This window comes from Meleagris gallopavo, chromosome 1, assembly GCF_000146605.3.
Source record: "Meleagris gallopavo isolate NT-WF06-2002-E0010 breed Aviagen turkey brand Nicholas breeding stock chromosome 1, Turkey_5.1, whole genome shotgun sequence".
NCBI classification, from domain to species: domain Eukaryota; kingdom Metazoa; phylum Chordata; class Aves; order Galliformes; family Phasianidae; genus Meleagris; species Meleagris gallopavo.
The window spans coordinates 88,954,437-88,974,131 of NC_015011.2; the positions used below are offsets into that span (position 1 = coordinate 88,954,437).

A 19,695-nucleotide genomic window follows, 5' to 3' on the forward strand; every position below is an offset into this window, starting at 1 on the left:
CTCACGCACGTCCTCTTCCTGACTAAAGGAAGTCTCCCATTTCCCACACCCTCTCACTAACCTCTAGGGTGTCGGGATTCCTGCAGGAGAGCCTTTTCACTGCAGATGGAAGTAAAGAAGGCATTCAGTATCTCTGCCTTCTCAGCATCCCCTGTTACCAGAACCCCGCCCTCACTTAGTAAGGGGCCCACATTCTCTCTAGTTTTCCTTTTGCTGTTAACATACTTGAAGAAGCCTTTTTTATTATCCTTTATCACTTTAGCTAGATTCAATTCCAGACGGGCTTTAGCCTTCCTCGTTGCATCCCTGCAGGCCCTGACTACATTCCTATATTCTTCCCAAGTGGTCAGACCCTTTTTCCACATTTCATGGACCTTCTTCTTTCCTTTGAGCTTGCGCATGAGCTCCTTGCTCATCCACACAGGTCTCCTGCCACCTTTTCCCAATTTCTTGCTCACAATTTCTTCAGTGAATTACTACAAAATGTGCAACACATAACTTTAACAAAATATTGTTTGCCTTTCTATCAATCTCTAAAAGTGAAAATCTTGAGAAAATTTTAAAAATGCACTCGTGTGTATTTATGTAGTTGGCTGATATAGTTTCACTCTTTTCTGCAGCTTTTCAGCCAAAAATGCAGTGAACGTAATCAGTTCAAGATGCTATGGGTTTCTGATGCAGTGAAGACAGAAAGTTTTCAATTGCATAAATATTTATGTGCTATAATCAGAGGTGGAGGAGTATGAACCTGAACTAGTACTGTATGTTGAGGCCTGGTAGTTGAAATATCTTATTTCTGATAGATTTTGAATCATTCTGAAGATTCCACCAGTAGAAAAATTTGACACATTGGACGATAAGTGAGTCCTTATAGCAACACACAAAGAATCCATTAAGTGTTTCACCTTATAGATCTAAGATGTACTTTGAAAAGCATTTCTTCATAGATCTTCTTTGTAGTGTTCAAATATACTAAACATTTGCCAATTATCTCCGTTGACATAGGATATCTGCCGTATTCTACAGTCTGTTATCTATTCATTCTATTTCACAGTCCTTTAATATCTTTCACAAATAGCAAAGTACTTTTAGAAAAAAAAAATCTTTCATAGGCATTATTGTCTTTTTCTTCAGAAGTTGAACTCCAAATTTCAATATAACCTCAGTTTTATTGCTAATAGAAGTCAATTTTTTCCTTCACACTTTAAAACTATCTCAGACTCTGACTAAAGCTTTTAATTTTTTGAAAGATTCCAAGGCATCGTAATCTATTTAACTACAGACAGACTGAATTCTCAAATCAGATGAAGGATAAGATATGACCTTGTCACAGCTTTGTAATGAGGCTTAGTCCTTCTGTAGGAATTCTCTCATGGGAAATAAAACAGGGTACACAGTGGATATAAACCATACCAGCTGCATTTGAGGTGGTGTAGTTAAACTTGAAAGTGCTTTTTCCTCCCGTCTTCCACCCAAACCCTCAAAGTTAATCATCAAAAATTAGCACTCCCTGAGATCTGTGTTAAGCATATCAAGCTGTATACATATCAGAAACTATATTAAGTTCTCCCATATGGCCCAAATACACCAGCTGGATGTTTTCTGCTACAAGATATAAGTAGCAGACAAAGCTGGTCTATAGGGAAGAGATTTTATAGAAAGCACCCTAGCAATATCGTAGGGCATTGCAATGATATCTTGAAATAGAGTATCTTCTAGAGCAGGATGTGGAAAGACTGGTTGATATTTCACTTCCTTGTCTTTTGATGAAATTTGCACCAGTGCCAAAACCCTTTGACAAAATACTTCATTTTTTTGGCAGATTCAGTTTGCAAATTACAGATAGTTTTCACATAAAAATTTTAATGCACCTCTAAATGACACTGAGTGGACAAGATCTGTGGGATTTCAGATATAACTGTTCCTCCACTCCAGTATTATTTAGAGTTGAACTAATAAATAAGAGAAAATAGCCAGGCAGTAGAGGTAAAGGGGAAATTAGTTTCCCAATGAGGTTCTAAAAGAAGATGAAGAGCTGATGAAGCAGATAGGTAGATGAAAGCACCAGATTTAAAGAATTAGAAAGCTGTATGACCTTGTTAATTTTTCTATCAGTTTACAGCTGTATTTACTTAACTTGAGAAGTGATACTCTTTCTTAAACTCTGATATTAAACAAACACTGCTATTTCTTGAATATTCATTAGTATGAATTAAAATGAAGCATTCTGGGTAGAGAAGTACATAAGAGAGTTTGTGAAAAATGCCTTCATAGGAGTAACATGAAGATTTAAGAACATCAATGTGTAACGAATTTTGAATGGCAGAATTATTCTTACAAAGATTAAAGTGGAAAATTTTATACAAGAAAGTAATTTTCTCTTGCTGAATTGTATGCCTACAGTACTATTCTGTAGTTTAAAGCAAATCCCTCTGTCTAGAAACACATGCACTATATTATTTCAAAGACATAGGAGTGTGTATGTACAATATATTACATACAATGTACTTCGACAGCAAAAAGATTTGTCACTAGGTGCATGTACAAAGATATGAACTGATATCATTGCTATTTTTCCCACATTTTTTGAGGAGTAGAGAATCTGATGTTATGCTCATTGCCACACTGAAAACTAGCACAGCAGCAGCATGCTTCTTGGAGCCCTGGAGACACATCACACTGGCTTTTGCCTACATGCTCAAAGTGTTTCATTCCAGCCTTTTTCCCAAATGAACTGCCAGTTTAGTGTGCGTGACTCATCACTGTTTAGGACAACAGAAGCTGCTGTGTAAGTTTAGTGAAGAAGACATTTCATCATCTTATTTTGTAAAGATGAATTCATCTCTTCTCAGGCAATATGTACATATTGTTTCTCTTCTCTCCTTTTTTCTCTGTGCTGTAATACTTGGCCCTACCCAAGTATCAACTGGAATCTTAGTGTCAAGGAAGAAGAGCCACATATTTTCATTGGTCAAGATACAGACAGTTTAGATAAGAACCTACATCATTTAGATAAGACAGTCCCCTGAATTTCTAGGTGACATTTTGGGAAATTGAATCAAAATTAGCTTCTTCTCTTCTTTAGCCCTGTGCCTTTCTGTAAGGACTGTGAGATGTGTCAGATTTGTTGAGTCTTGACTTCTGCATTACTTAGTCAATCCAGTCTTTTCAGATCTTTAGTTACTATTTTCAGTAGTGTTTTGAGTTTAGAAGGATCATTGCTTTTGAGATGCAACTATGGTGAAACTTCTTTATTCCTTCATGTACCAGCTATTTCTTCCTTAGATCAGATGTTGATTATATCTTAAATTTTAAATCATGAATAGTAACATATGCACCAGCTCCAAAGTACATGAAGCTGAATGGAGCTGCTGGTGTGTCGCATTCTTCAGGAGCAGGCACATATGAGCCGGTGTTGCTGAGGCTGGATTCTAGAATGTACTGCTTCTTTCTCCAGGTATATTCTACTCTTTCTGGATGTACTATAGCATGCTTGATGCCCTTGCAGGAAAAGGCTTGTAACAAGAGGGAAGATTCCTTCAGGTATCAGGCCAGTCACTAAGTTTGTTAAATGAAAAATAGTATTAATGTTAGTATTGAACAATCAACTGGACAATTCTAAGCCTCATGCTAATCACTTTTTTTTAATTAATTTCATTTTCCTGCAGTATTTTTCAGTTACTTGAATTGGTTGAGGCATAAGTAGAAATCTACTGCCTACAAATTAATAAAGTGTTTCAGACATGACTAGAAGCAAGAAATATAGGACCCATGAAATACTACATTTTTGTTACATCTTCTTATATAAACAAGAGCACTGAGAGGTTTGGACATGTAAGATCTTTTGGCCAGTTGCACTGAACACAAATGACCAAAGCGGCAGGAGCAGATTGGCATGTCATTTCAAGCCCATGGCTCCAAAGAGCACTTATGGCTTTCCCGGCCATTCGGAGCTCCTGGGAAATGAACCACGTCTGGGAAACGTTTTTAAAAAAATAATCACTACAAATGCACTTTGGGAGATACTCATTAAAATGAAATCTCCTAGCTTATTTTAGCATAGTAAGTGATGTTAAACAAGCTGCTCAGTTTTACTATTCTGCTGTTATTAACCTAGTTTCCCAAGGGAAGAACTGTGAAAGGCTGAGATTCTAAAAACGGAAGAAAATAGGTCTCTGAACTATTGAAAATGAGAGTGAATGATTATGAGACACTGACCAGATATGCTTTTTGCCTGTGGGAAAGAACCTAAAGACCTTACAGCGACCATTATTAATGACACTGAAATAATTACTATTAGGAGAAAAAGAGATCTTATTTCTAAATATCAACTGCATGTAATAAAGAGTTTATCAAGGAAGTTCAGTGCTAGAGCAGGATCAGCTAGAAGCAAGATCAACTTCATGAGGCACCTGGTTTGGCCTGTCTTCTAATAGCTTTCTTCAGTTGATTAGAGCTAGCTTCTAAGCTTTTGTATTTTCTAATAAAGTAGTCTTTGGAACTACTACTGTGGTCATTCTTGCTGAATAAAAAAAAGTCTTGCTGAGAAACACTGTGCTGTTTAGGTGGCTCTAGTGGATTTGATTTTAAAAAAAAAAAAAACATGATTCATTCTTTGCTGATCTTGTTTACTTGTCTGTAGACAGTACGCTTTCCCCCAAGGACAATCGTGTGCACAATACATGTTCTAGAAACTGCAGGAAGAGCTGCACAAATGTAGAAGTGCATTAATGGTTTTGAATGACTTGTTTTCAAAGTCTTTCAAAGATGTATGCATGGAAATTATGCAAACTATTTATAGGACAACAAACTTAACACCACACAGCTAGTTCCATGCCTCAGAGAAATTTAAGGAAGCTAAATTCACTGCTAGTAGAAGTTGATTCCTAAGAAAAGATATTATCAATTTTTTCTTCTAGCTATTCAGCAATTTAACTTCAAAAAAACTTCTTTTTATCATTTATTGCCACAGTAAGAATGATAATGTAAGCTACAGGAATCTACTGTTGTAGATCAGTGTGTGATTAGGTGAGCTGAAAAATCAGAAGAACGTCTTGTTTTATAGTGCATTAAAGTTCAGCTCACTCCTGAGAGCAAACCATATATGATTTTGGTTAGTGTGTTGTAAAAGAAATGTTGTCTTTTCAGAGTCAATATATCAATTGTGCAGAAGGGAATATTAACCTTTAACATGCTGAATCTTGAATTGGCAAATAAGAGAATACACTCTAAAGTTAAAATATTGTTATTATTGTTAATATTATTAGCCAGTTTCAGTGTAGTCACCTTTGAGTGTAGAAACACTAAGTTTCAGTAACATCTGAATCTAATGAAAGTTTTAACTCTCTCAGGTACAATAACAAGCAGTCAAGTGTCTGACTTTTATTTTGAAAATTGGACATAATTCCAGAAAAAGAACAGTGAATTTCATGAGCAGCATTCTAGATTAGTGTGTAACTAATATGGCTGCTAAATGACCATCTATGCAAGAATAATTTCATTATTTGTAAGTTAAATACAATGTCCACATAACCATTACTCTAAAACCTGTCAGATATTTCCTTTTCGGTTTCTTAAAATAAGTAGTTCCCAAAAGCCTTCATCTGTGAGCCCAAACTGTTTTAAAAACAGTAGCTGGGTCAGTGTTTTAATAATACATAAGCACTTTTCAAAAATTGTTCTTTCCCAACCATAAAGATGAGTTCACAGAATAAATCAAGAATATATGTACTTTGAGACATGAGCAAGGTTATAACTTTGTCTAAATGGAGGACTGTTCCAGTACAAAATATTATTTCACTTGCACTTTTTTTGCAGTCCTTAATACTGTATATAGTTAGATATATTTGGATATACAGGATGTATTAAGGACATATTTGAATAAATAGAAGTGAATATACATGTATTCCTTTTTAGGGTAATAGAGAATGTTCTTTCTTTTCCTCTTTTTTTTTTTCTTCTTAGACTGCATATCAAGTGTGCAGTAATCATTCAGAAGGATAGATTCCACTTTTTTTTTTTTCACACAAGAATGGAAATATAACCACTGACTGCATAATGTAGACAACCTCTTTTCTTTTACATTATTATGTCCTCAAAGCAGTGATGCTAATAGAACAGAGGAAAATACACAGGGATAAAGGAAGATGTTTTAGGGACAGCCATTCTATTTTAATGCAATAAACCAAATTAGTTTCCATGTTTAATATTATTATAAGCCTTGTGCAGGTATACTGAATAAAAGTTGTGTTACATTCTTTTTGATAGAATCAAAAATGGAGATGAGACAAGCCTTTCATTTAAAAGCATGATTTCATTAGCCAACTCAAATTTGCAGAAAGGGTATGTTATTTATTAATTCCTACAGTTTTTTATTTTACTCCACTACGATACTTAATATTTATTTTGCTGACATAAAGAAAAGTAATATTTATATATATATTTAATATATTAGTATTAATAGTTTCAAAGTGCCCTTTCTTAATGTTCTTGTCAGGGAGGCTGAGTTAACAACTTATTACTATGTACTCCTTACTGAGCTGTTAATAGCTTTAGAGTCTTTTCCAGGAATTCACCTGCTGCTCATAAAAACATTTATGTTGCTGTAGGAATTTCAGACAGTTGATACATCTTCTGTTTGTAGTGACCTTGCTAGAACTATCTGTTATTCTTTCATATATTGCAAAAAGGTCTAGCTTGTTATAGTTATCACAATAACAACTGTTTTGTGAATGAGGCTGTTCTTTTTAAAAAAGATATTGTCACATTTCTAAATTTCCTTAATTTTTTTTCAGAAGAAAAATTTTAAGTTTTTAATAACTGAAAATGCATTCCTTTAAATTATGCTAGTTAAATTAGAAATAGACATTTACGTGATAGAAAATAAAATCAGAATTTGCTTTCAAAGTGCAAAATAATCATTTCAGCTAACATATAAGATTGCTATGTCCTTTGTTATGTACGTTGAACTACATAGAAAGTGATTTAACTGCTGGATCTCATGGTATAATTCTGGAAAAATGGCACGCAGATAGACAAAAAACATAATACAATGAGTGAACAATTGGCTGATGGCTCTGGCTCAAAAAAATACAGCAAGGTGCTGAGGGCACCACTGTTGCACAGATGGGGAGCATTTCCAGGAAGATATGAACCATATGCTGACTGAGGTTGGAAGGGGCTTCTTCAGGTCAACTGATCCTAGAACAACAGTGAGAAGAACTCAGTTCTTCTCACCTGAAGCTAGTCTCAGTTTTGCAATACTTAACAGTGCCAGTATCAATAGCCTGTGTATTGTTTTCCGAAGACTTGAAGTTAGATATTTGGTCACAGCCAACACAGATGCATGAGGGAAATGTGTGATTTAATTTCAGTTTTGTAATAAGACTCCCTATCTAGATGACTCAGGGAAGACAGTAGATGTAGTCTTCTGGATTTCAACAAAACTTTCAGTGCTGTTTCGCAGGGTATATTTCAAACGGCCAAGCATATAGCTGAACAAAAACATAATACAGTTGGTGAGCAATCTGCTGTTTGGTCAGCTCAGAGAGCTGTGGTAAATGGGGTTACATCAGGGCTCCATTTTAGGGCCAGTTCTCTTCACTGTTTTTATAAATGACCTGGATGCAAAACTTGAATGCATACAAAGTCTGTTTGTAGACAGTGCTAAACTGGGAAGAGGTGCTGTCTTCCTTAAAGGCAGAGAGGCCTTGCAGAGAGATGATGACCAACTGAGGTTCTGGGCAGTCACCAACTGCATGGAGCTCAACAAGAGCAAGCTCTAGGTTTGGCACCTGGGACAGGGCAACCTGGATCTATGTATAGACTGAGGTTGGGTTGGAGAGCAGTCCTCCAGAGGGGGATCTGGGGATTCTGGTTAAGAAGAATTTGAATGTGAGTCAGCAGCTTGCCCAGGCAGCCTAAAGGGCCAGCCATACCCTGGGGAGCACCAGGCAAGCAGGCCCAGCCGGGTAAGGGAAGGAGTTGTCCTTCCCTGTTTTGTGCTGTGCAGTGTCACTGGATGCAGGTTTAGGTGCAGCAAAATAAGAAGGATGTAAAACTACTGCAGAGTATCCAAAGGATGGCAACAAAGGTGTTGAACAATCTGGAATGCAAAGGCATGTGGTGAGTGGCTCATGTCCCTCAATTTGTTCAGCACAGAGAGAGGAGCTGAGGGGAGACCTGATGGCAGCTGCAGCTCCTCACAGGGAGCGGAGGGGCAGCCCTGAGCTCTGCTCTGTGTGACAGCAACAGGACCCGAGGAGATGGCATGGAGCTGTGTCAGGGGAGGGGCAGCTGTGACAGGTTTATCACCAGAGGGTGGTTGGGTCCTGGAAACAGGCCATGGCCCCAAGTTGCTGGCATTCAGGAAGCCTCTGAACGTCAGACTTAGAAGTGTGGTTTGAATTTTGGGTGGTGCTGTGTGGTCCCAGGGGTTTGAGTCCATGATCCTTTGTGGGTCTCTTCCAACTCAGGTAATGTTTCTGTGATTTTGTGAACAAAGAAATACTAAAGCTTCATGTAAGATGCACTTACCCTCTGGTTGCTTACATTAAAAAATGTTCACATCTAAAGAGATAGTTTTCAGTGTTTATGGAGTGGAGAGCTACTTCCTGGAAAGGTGAAAAAATATTGCTTTTGGCAGCAAAATAATGGTATTGTAGTGAAGTACAGTCACTCCTTACACAAACTGTAGTAAGGAAAATGATGAAGCTGAAAAATGCAAGTCATGCCGGAGCAAAAGGAGAAGGAAATTTGAATTAGAGGACTGAATAAATTGGAAGTCTTTACAAATCCAACAGTGCAGAATAAGTCTATGGAAAGGATTCTCTTTGGATAATTAAAACTACAACTTTGATGGATTCACTTGGCTTGCAACCTTCAAGAGGCAGGTGCTTTTCTTTCTCATTTGTTCCCTGTTTGTTTCAGTGTCTCTGTAACTTTCTATTCTTGACTTGCTGTGCAAGTCAGACAGACTTCATTTTCTCCTCAATGCATGCATTTTGTGTGTGGCTGGATTCCTTCAGTAGTTTTTCCTGAGTCACTAGGGATTACATAACATAAAAGTGGGGGTGTGCAAATACGTACTGATGCTCTTTACAGTCCTAAAAAGGTTTTACAGAAATGTGGCTGTCATATTCTGTTCTTGCCTTTGCTGCCTTAAAGCAGTTTTTCGCCGGGTTTAGTCTCAGTGGATTGAACTGGGGTTCAGCTTCTCCTCCATTGTGCCTTTTTCTCCTGTATACCTTTCTCTACTTTATATACATAGGTTAGGCTGCAGTGTTTGAATCTAGTGATATTATATTAAAAAAATGAAAACCACACTAATCAGTATTTTTTTATGTATCAAAGTAAGAACAATGTTATTCAAAGTTTAACATGTACTCTCCTTCAGTAAATCAAACATTCCTTTCTATCCTCTGAAAAAGACCACACAAGTCAGTTGAGATCTATATAGTCTCAGATACACTTCTTGAAAAGCAATGCAATTATTGAAATCTGCCAGCTGCTTCAGGTCATGCTTGGGAACTTTCTTGAGAGGTGAAATCTGTAACCCATCTAAAACTGCATCACAGTTACTGCTATTATGATTTCAGAAAACTACCTTTGAGTTCTCAGCAATATGTTTGGAAGGATTCATCTCACAAACATAAGGAGAAGATAGTTTAGGGGCACTTCAGACAATATTTCTGATAAAAATATTACTTTGACCTATAAAAAAAGTGAAATGAGAGGAGGAGAAAGTTGAAGTAATTCTTAGGCAATTTTTTCTGTCAGAGTAGTTTGAATTCAAAATTTATACTGCTTTTTTTGATACATAATAACCACAGTAACAAGCCATGGTGTACTGCTGCTGGTTACATCTGAAGGTAGTAATTCTGGTATGTTCTTCTCACAGTTAAGGCACACTGACTTAAACACCTGTTATACCTATTGCTATGTGTCATTCATTCAGTGCATTCCCACTCGACATAGTTGGACGTGTAACCACCAAGTACTTGGCAACCAGGAAGATTTAAAGGGAAATATTTCTTAATTCCTATTTAAAGAAGCAGAGAGCTTCCTAACCTACTATAAAGTGGTTTCTCTACTCTGTACCTTTTACAAGAACCACACTCTGTAGTAACCATGCTTCCAGATACTGGAAATAACTGGTAGCAGTAAAGTATGTTAGGATACAGATCAGTAATTCTAAAGTACAAAACTAGCAAGTGCCAGTAAAAATGCCAGTCTGATACTTAATGCCAAATGTACCTAGCTAAAAATGCAGTTAACTGGAATAAACAGCTCCAATTCTTTTCAGTGATCATGCCATTAAGTGCCTGCACTATGAAGATAACTCAAGAACTCAGATCTTTGCTCTCATGAGAAGTTTAACTAACTTCTTTAAAACTTATTTTTAAGGAAATAAGTTATTCTCTCTTCTCTCCTTGTCCACCATCTATCCCGACCTGACAAAAGCATGATGGACATTCTGATCTGGACAGCCAGAAGGACAGAGAAGCAGAGAGCAAGGAGAAAGACAAGAAACAATTGCATGCTGTTCTTTGGCTCAGTTCAGCTGATAGAGATAGTCACTCATAAGGATCTCCCATCAATTCTACCATCACATTCAATAATCTTATTCTGACGTAACTTGAATAAATTGCAACCTATAGTTGTTTACAGGCAGTGGAAATTCTTTCCAGAATTAAAAAGTTTTTATTTAAAAGTTAGCAGCAGATACAAATTCATACAAGATGCTTTTTGTGATTCAATTAAAAAACTAGTACATATCGTTGGGATACCAATTAAAAAGTAACTTAAAATCTGTATATTTTGTTAAGTTTTGACGTTACCAATCAAGGAGAGGAGAGGAGACAAGAGAGAGGAGAGTGGAGGAGTGCAGTGATGTGGCTGTGTGTGTGACAGCAGCAGGACGAGGCACACGGAGCGTTTGTGTCAGGAGGCTGTAGGAGAGGCAGCACTGCAGCCTAGGTAGGAATATATTCCATTGCAAAAGGAACAAGGAAAGTGTGCATTAGTCTGCTGTATTAGGAACAAAATATTTTATCTATGTATATGGTTCATCTTAGACATGAACCCATCTTTAAATCAGCCCTTTCACCCTTCCTGATCTCTCACCCTTAAGGGATGAAATCTGCTTAAAAAGGAGTTGCAAAGGCTTGTTGCTTCAAAAGGTTTTTAAGACTGCATGTTTGTTTTTTTTCCTATGGGCACCACCATACATAAATGTACATGCTACACAAAGCAGTTAAAATTTTCATGTGAAGTCGTGCAAACCTGAAAAATATACAGAACAATCCAAACCTGTATCTAACTGCTATCTTTGGGCACTGAAGTAGAAAGAAAATTTGAATGAGTGACAAAAGAAAAAGTCTTCAGGAAGAGCTGGAGAGGCTGAAATTTTTTATATTCTTAAGTTAGAAAGACTCCTGGAGACACTGGTGTAGAGGTTTTCACTGCTAAATATTTTTTATTAGAAAATAAATGTTGTCAGAGTAGCTTGTAAGTGCTGGAAAGATGGAATTTAATATCTGAGCTTGTCTGACAATTCAAGTTATCTACCACAGCTGCCTGTATTATATTCTGATTGTACCCTGTTCAGCTATCAACGTAAGGCATAGACCTGTTTTTATTCCTCTCAATTTAATCTCTGTGTCAGTATGATCAGCAGTGTCCTATCTGCTGCCTTCCCATCTGCTTTTCCTGCATGCACCTCCATGTCAACCACCCCGCTTTGCTCTCCCCACCTCTCACCTTACTGTGCTGGTGGGAGTGTTAACACTGTTGTAGACTCACTTTCCCATCTCTCCTGATTTAATTTGCTCTTTTTCATGGTCCATTTCATGTTAACTCATTCCTGCCCTTCTAGGTATATAAGCCATTAAAATGAGGTTTGGTTGTGTTCTAACTGTTGTATATTTTCTTTATGATTGGCTATCTATTCTTCTCCTTTTCTTGTTGACAGCTTCACTATATGTATAGAGAAAGTGATGAGCTGACAGGCAATCAGAATATAAAATATTGAAAGGCCAAACAGGTAAAACACTCTTTAGTATTTCAGCTCTCTGGGCTGTTACATCTCAGATTAGTGATAAGGGAGGTTGAGAATGGAATGGAGAAAATTAAGGCAGATGCAGATGCAGGTTCCCTCTCTGTAACAAATACTGCAGTCATCTGCAATTTTCTCAGTGGCCCCACCTTTTTGTGTCAGTTTTACTCTTGGAATCATAGTATCATACAGTTGTAGCACTCTTAGAGTTGAAAGAGACCTTTAAAGGTCGTCTAGTCCAACTCCCCTGCAATGAACAGGAATAAGCACAGCTACATCAGGTTGTTCAAGGCTTGACCCAGCCTCACCTTAAAAGTCTTCGGGGGCATTAACCACATCTCTAGGCAACCTGTTCCAGTGCCTCACCACCCTCACTATGAAAGACTTTTTCCCTTTGTCCAAACTAAATCTACCCTCTTTAAGCTTGAAGCCTTTTCCCTTGTTCTATCACCACAGACCTTACTAAAGAGTCTGTCCCCTTCTTTCCTGTAGCTCCCCTTTGGATATTCAGAGGCCACTATCAGGACTTGATCCTGCAGCCGTTTCTTCATCCATTGGATAGTCAACCTTCACCCATCAAATATATATCTTTCCAATCTGGAAATAAGAATGTTGTGAGGTACCATGTCAGAGGCCTTACTGAAGTCCAGATAGGTGACATCAGTGGTTCTTCCCTTGTCCATTGATACACTTATGCCATCATAAAAGGCCACTAGGTTGGTGAAGCAGGATTTGCCCTTGATGAAGGCATGCTTATTCCCCCATATTATCTCCGACTCTTCCATGTGCCTTAGCATAGCTTCCAGGAGGATCTGCTCCATGATCTCTCCCAGCACAGAAGGGAGACTGATAAGACAGTAGTTCCTGGGATCATCCTTTCTACCCTTCTTTATGATTCTCCTTTTCTTGTTCTTGACCTTCTGAATTCAGATTGATTCTCAGAACCTTATATTCGCTTTATAAAATTTACCTTAAGTTTTCTAAGTATCTGGAACCATAAGGTACAACATTTCCAGCAAGGATTTTATTAAGAAGATTCATGGTATATTTGACTGTTATTATTGTTACTTTTCATATTCCTATCATTGTAATTTTATTCTTACTCCTACTATTCTAATTTTTCTTATCACTGTATTTCACCACTGAGGGTGGTGATACATGGGAACAGATTGCCTAATGAGGCTATGAATGCCGCCTTCCTGGAGACATTCAAGGCCAGGCTGGATGAGGCTTTGAGCAACCAGGTCTAGAGGGAGGTATCCCTACCTATAGTAGGGGTGTTGGAACTAGATGATCTTAAAGGTCCCTTCCAACCCAAACCATTCTGTGATTCTGTGATTCTATGATTCTGTGAGGCTTGACCTAATCCTGCCGATCATATTGTAATCAGACAGTAATTAATGTTAAGAGCACATTTGTAAACCTTTGAGTCTCTTCTCTAATAACTTTCAAATATTGCTGTTGACATTCATCTCAGTAGGTATGCTATAGGTCAAAATGGTCTTCTAACTGAAAACCAATGTTGTAAAGATAAACTTTCCAAGGCAGATTCTGAGTTTTTACGGCATAGTTAATTTTCCTGATTTCAGTGTGATTGCTCCTCACCTACAGCGATCTAAGAGAGATGAGACACGAGTTATGATTAGGGGCAATAAGAATTTTGAAATCAAGTTATAGAAATAATTGCAAAGAAAGAACGTTTTTTGACATTGTTGGGGACAAGCTCATTGTGAGACAAACACGGGCAGCATAAATCAGAGACGATTTTCATACGTTAAAACCACTAGGACTGTATTTTTCTGAGAAAACACAAGGAGTAGTAACCAATTCCAATGTTATTTGACTGTAACAAATTCTCTTTGAACTGATTAATCACATATTGACTATACCTAGTAATTACCTACTGTTTCATTCTAATGTATATTGTGACTTTAAAGTTCAGTTGACCCTGGAGGAAATTAAGTGCTATCGTGCTTTTCCAAGGGAAAACTAAAGAAGGGGTAGGACATTTTGACATTTCCTTTCATGATGGCCCAGAGCTACAATTAATAAAAGTTCCTGGCTTCCTGAATTATGGCCATTCCTTTAAAATAATGATGCTTCCTCTGTAGGTCACATTGTATATATCCTTCAAACTGATGTATCAAGGAAAGTGGAAAAATGTGAACAAATGTTCTCATAAAAGATTCTTTTTTATTATTCGAGCTTTTATTTAAACATTGATAATGTCTGGATCACAGAACTCTGAGTCTTCCTTCCTTTAATGTGGTACTTACTCAGCTTTGACATTGTGCTTTAGTGCACAGGAGAAAGACTGGTTCTCCATGGCATAAAGATTGAATTTCTATTAGTATTTCCTTTTGTTAGATAATAGTTCTGAAAAAAGGCTAAGCAGATTCTATGATATAAGTAGAGAAATGTTGGAGACAATGGATGTAAGTCAAATCAATTTTCTCTATTCGTAAACATTTGATAGAAAAACTTTTTGCTGTCTCCTTGGATGTTTTCAGCACACATGCATTTGGAAGTTGTAGATACACAAAAAATATGTTTTCAGCTAGCAGAAGCCTTTAAAAGCACTTTCCCTGATGTCTGTTTAAGAGGCTTCTCGGTTACTCATTGGATTTCATGAACTGAATACCTCGATTGTCATTCATAAAATTAGTCAGGCACAAAGTAAACTGCAAGAGATTGGTAATTCCTGGAGATCTGATTATATATATTAAAGGATAGAAAATTATATTTGATTATCTTTTTAAAATAAGTACTGATATTATTTTCATTAGAGCCATGTCTCTCTTTCCTAGTCTAATATTACTGGTGTCAAATCTTGTATGACTGAAAGTGCCTGAATTTTCACCAGTACTTTACTGGTAAAGTTCATCTTTTAAAGGTTAGTTGAGCACAACAAGCAAATTTCAGCATTTCAGTTTTTATTCCAAAGTCTTCATTTCTAAGCTGTTTTCCTTTGAAATGAAGTGGGAGAAATGAGAGAGCAACATATTCACAGGGGTTGATATGTGGAGGTTTATCTATTTGTAAGTTTTAATTGTCATCAGAGAGAATTCTCTTTTTCTGGAGCTTATGAAAAGTGTACTAATGTCATGATAGTATCCATCTGGATGATGGGTGTTATAACATTCATTAATAAGGTAGTTCTTTTCAGTCATGAGTAATGAAGAACTATCATTTAATCTGATGATATTATACGATCATTGTGTTTCATTACAGCACATGTTGATGGGACAGATTCAGCTATTCTGATGCATTGCAAAAAGAGGAAGTTTTGTTTATTTTTTTTAAACCTCTGACATTACAACTCCATTAAATCAGTTTCATTAACAGTTTTAGACAGTTAGCACCATTGTAACTTCCAGTCAGTCAGTCAATTTATTTAGATATGAAAATATGCCTTGATTATAAAGACAAGTATAAATTTAAGGTAGATACTTGTGCAGTGGTCACTACAGGAAAGTATTTGATTCTGAAAAGTGCTTTCATTCATGCACAGAACTGTCATGGATTTATGATCACTCGCTTAGAATCAGAGTAGAATCCATTGATAAGAAGAACTTCACAAACAAGAAGAAAAATGCAATTTCTTTGGAAATAGAAGAATTCATAGGGAAATATAGAGAAAAATAAAAATAGAGCAAGCATTTCCAAAGTTCATATTATAATTCTATTTTTAATTTATACAGGTAGTCTTAGAATACATTGTGTAATAATATTGATATCACTTGTGTGCATCATATTTTTGTTTTAACTACACATTTTCTCAAAATAGATGTTCAGTAATTTATGGAAGAGTTCATATGAATTTTATCAGATTCTGACTACTAGTTGTAAGAGTACATTGTAGTAGATCAGTTTAACTTATATTTAAAACTTCAGCCCCTGTGTTCTCAGAACTACTTATTGTGAGCCTTATGCCATCTAAAGATCACAATGTTGCTTTGATACTGTGAAGAATCAGAACATTTCTTCTACTTCTCTTTTTATGTGAACCCTGAGCTATACATAATGGACAACAGTTTGCTTCCTGCCGGCGTGCAGTAGAAAAAACAGCTATGTCAGTGAAACTCTTTCATTCTACAGATTCTATACAATTCCTCTTTAATTATCAGTAATACAGAACAGGTGTAGTCCTTTACATTTCCTTTGATCCTGTTCCTATTGTTGTCTATCTGTAACAGAGCACATTGTTTCTCCTAGCCTACTAAACTGTGCTTCCTTTCCGTGGAAAATAGAGTGCATGACAATATGGCTGATACATGTCCAAATTTGGTCCCAACATAAAATCGGGCTCTGGTAAAGGTATGCACTAACATCTGGGAGGTACGTGCAAGTCCGTCAGTTTAAAATTCAGTTTATGAACCTAGAATACATGCCAGAGTAAGTGCATATTACTGGTGGTGTGAAGGAGACTCAGCATCCTGTACTTCTCTGCACAATGGAATTGAATCATTCTTTTCTGAAAGAGTCCTTTATCTCCCTGGGAATGGTCATGGCACAAAGACTGGCCTGCCTGGAGAGTTAAAGCTTCCTGCCTACTCCCAGATCTCACTGTGTGGAAAGCTCTGGCTTTCAAGGTAGGCTACAGATTTTGTCATTGTCATGAGAAGGGAATAGTGATAAAGTCATCCTTGATCCTTGATAACGTCTCTCTCTACCTGTCCAGCTGTAGATCTGTCACGAATTGTAGGTAGAATTACCTAATAATGTATTCTTTTCAGCAAGTGATGGAAGCTAGAATTTTCTAAAATGATTGGAAAATATAGCCAATAGTACTCTGTTATTTCAGTGGGTCAAACTGAAATAGACGAAAATGAGTATAAATTTTGCTAGGTCACTCCTTATCCACTACCTAATGTTTCTTTAAGAAGCAAGACTTGTGAGTATTCTTGCTGATCATGTTATGTTGATGGAGCATTTTATCATCTTTTCCAGTTTTCTTCTGCTAAACTTAAGCTTTTAATATTGATCGCTACATTGAAAGAAGGGTGTGAGTGTGTCCCCCAACAATAAAATGTAGCAGGTATTACTAATATCTCAGGTATATTTTTGCTTCATCTGTATGTGACTGATGCAATATAATAATCCATGTTGTCTTGACCAAAACATCTAGTGGTTAATAAATTCATCCACCTTTCTTGAAAATTGGATAATACCCAGTGTACTATCAGCAGTGTCTTGTGGTAATTTGGCTAGTTCCAAATACATACGGGGTTCTTGTGTCTTTCATTCTGTAAATCTCATTTTAGAAGAAGACCACAGCCTCCTTTCAGTTGAAAACAGACAAATCTGTCATTGGCATAAATGACTGCTAGTCAACTGAGTACAATGAATCTCTATACACTACTCTCAGTAGTGAATTTTGTTCTCAGTACTCCGTTTTCCACACCTCATTATGAAGTATGATTTAGTACTTACAACATCTAAACTGAGTAGTTTTTCATGAACCGTATTGCTGCTGTTATTTTATATTGCATTCATATTGTTATTTTTTTTCTATTTCAGCTTGTCCCACTGAAATAACCTTGCACAAAAATAAAAAACTTTAAAATAAACCTAAAATAGACAGAAATAATATTATCTAGACAAATAGCATGGGATGTGTTTTTTGTCTGTCACTAAATTTTGTTATGAAGTAGGAACAAACTGTCTTTGCCAACACTGCATTATTAGATGGTATTTCGGAGTAATTTTTTGAGAGATAAAAACATCAGAGTTTGAAAATACAGTGTCCTTTCTTTGGAGAGTTCAAGCATCCACTCTTTGGAGAATCATCTTATATATGAATCTAGGCCAAAATGGTTGATTTCTTTGTGTAAAATGATGTGAAGTTTCCAACTATTAATCTTTCTGTCTCTAGTTTGAGTAACTTCCTCTTCGAGTACAGGTTTCTGAAACCTTTTTTTCTCACATACACCAAGGTGACAAGGTTTGCTTTTTCATATTTCACTTGCTATAACAAATCATTTACCCTTGCCCATGTGGCAATAATATTTATATGATAGCGTACCTCTCTACATTGTTTTTTGGGCCATATGACGAATGGCATAAGAGGCTATGAAAAGGAAAGAAGGGAAATTGAAGGGCATGGAGATGGAAGCTTCCAGAACATACTGCAGATGTCCCTGTCTGGTGGTGAGGGAGCAGCAAGCCTACCAGCCAAAATACCTTTCACCACTCCAAACGGATGGTCAGAGGCATTTGCTCCTCAAGAGGGTTGCTGTTAGGCACAGCTTGCCCACGTAGATTAGGGCAGAACTGTGCAGTTGGGCTCCATGTATTCCTCTTTGGCCTCACCTAGCAATTTTATTCTTACTCTGTGTAAAATTTACATGGCTTGAACTGGAAGTTTTCTCATTGGGAAGCTCACAGCAGTAGGGGTACTGTTCTGCAGGGCTCTCCCCACCTTGGTCCAGCCACACACATGCTTCAGGTATTCCTGGCGCTGAGTAATGTGGAACCATGCTTACAAATCAGGGGTACTAAGAACCACTTAACACATCATGTTTTTTTCTTTCACATACATCTTTGTACTGATCTCATTTTAGCGTTTGATAAATCCATTGTAACAAATATCGTACTGTTTAAAACATTGTTTGGTATTGAGTGCATTTTGGAGTCTCTTAAAATCAATTCCAAATCTTTTCAAATTTAAACCTAAGTTTATTTTGAGACTTAGAATCTATCCTTTTTAAGAGAAAATATTCTTTCTACTACTGCAATTAAGAAGTGAAGGATGCAATAAATTTACCAAACGTTACAAAAAAAAAAAAAAGTAGTAGAAAAGAAAGAACTTGGATGTGGTGATAGGGCATTTGATCACTTCCAAGTGTGGTTTTCCTGAAACCTGAGCAAAAATCTTCTGTCTTACACTGATTTTGAGCTGGTTACTAGCTTTTTTTAAACAACTTTATCTCTTGGGGTAGAAATTTACCCACTTTACTTAGCCTCATTACTAAGTGAATTAAGTGAATTAAGTGAAGTCTTGTGTTCTCCAAGATTGCATTCCTTGGCCAAGTTATGTTTTGAGATATATTACAGTTCTACACGTGAAAGTTGCTGGAAATTGTACATATAACAAGGCAGTGGAATGGAAATCCCTTACTTTAGCAGATTTTCTGTCAGAATAAAATAGTTTTTTCTGGAGTTTCTCAGGAAATAAAAGCTTAAAATCCACTATCTCACTCAAACTGAATTTATATCATTTCAATTAATTGGAGAAGTCTGATGCTGAAACCAGTTGTTAATTTTTTTTTATGTTAATTGTAATTACCATTCATAAGATTATTTACACAGTGCCCCAATGTTTCAATTTAAATGCACATTTTTTGAGATTTCAAAATTTGTTAATAGACTCTGGAACAAATCAATGCTTCCTTTTACTCTAGTTTCTCAAATTATTTCCACTGTTCTAATTGAGCATTAAATACAATTATTTCAAATATTAGTCATTATTGCATACCTTCCTTCTCCTTAACAGAATCATTAAGTCATTTTTGTGTGTTTGATTGATTTTTAATTTGATCTTCTTATCCATCTCCTTGTATGTGTACTGGAGGAATACTGATGTACCTCTTGCCCTATGCTGATGTGGCTTTGTTATGCTGTGACTCCAGTTGACTCAT

The 19,695-nt window shown here is 36.6% G+C and overlaps 1 protein-coding gene across 2 annotated transcripts in view; it reads left to right on the forward strand.

Moving 5' to 3' along the window:
• The window catches only part of LOC104909327 (ephrin type-A receptor 6), a 314,483-nt gene that overhangs the window by 219,331 nt on the left and 75,457 nt on the right, over window positions 1–19,695 (forward strand). The gene's annotated exons all lie outside the window — the stretch shown is intronic.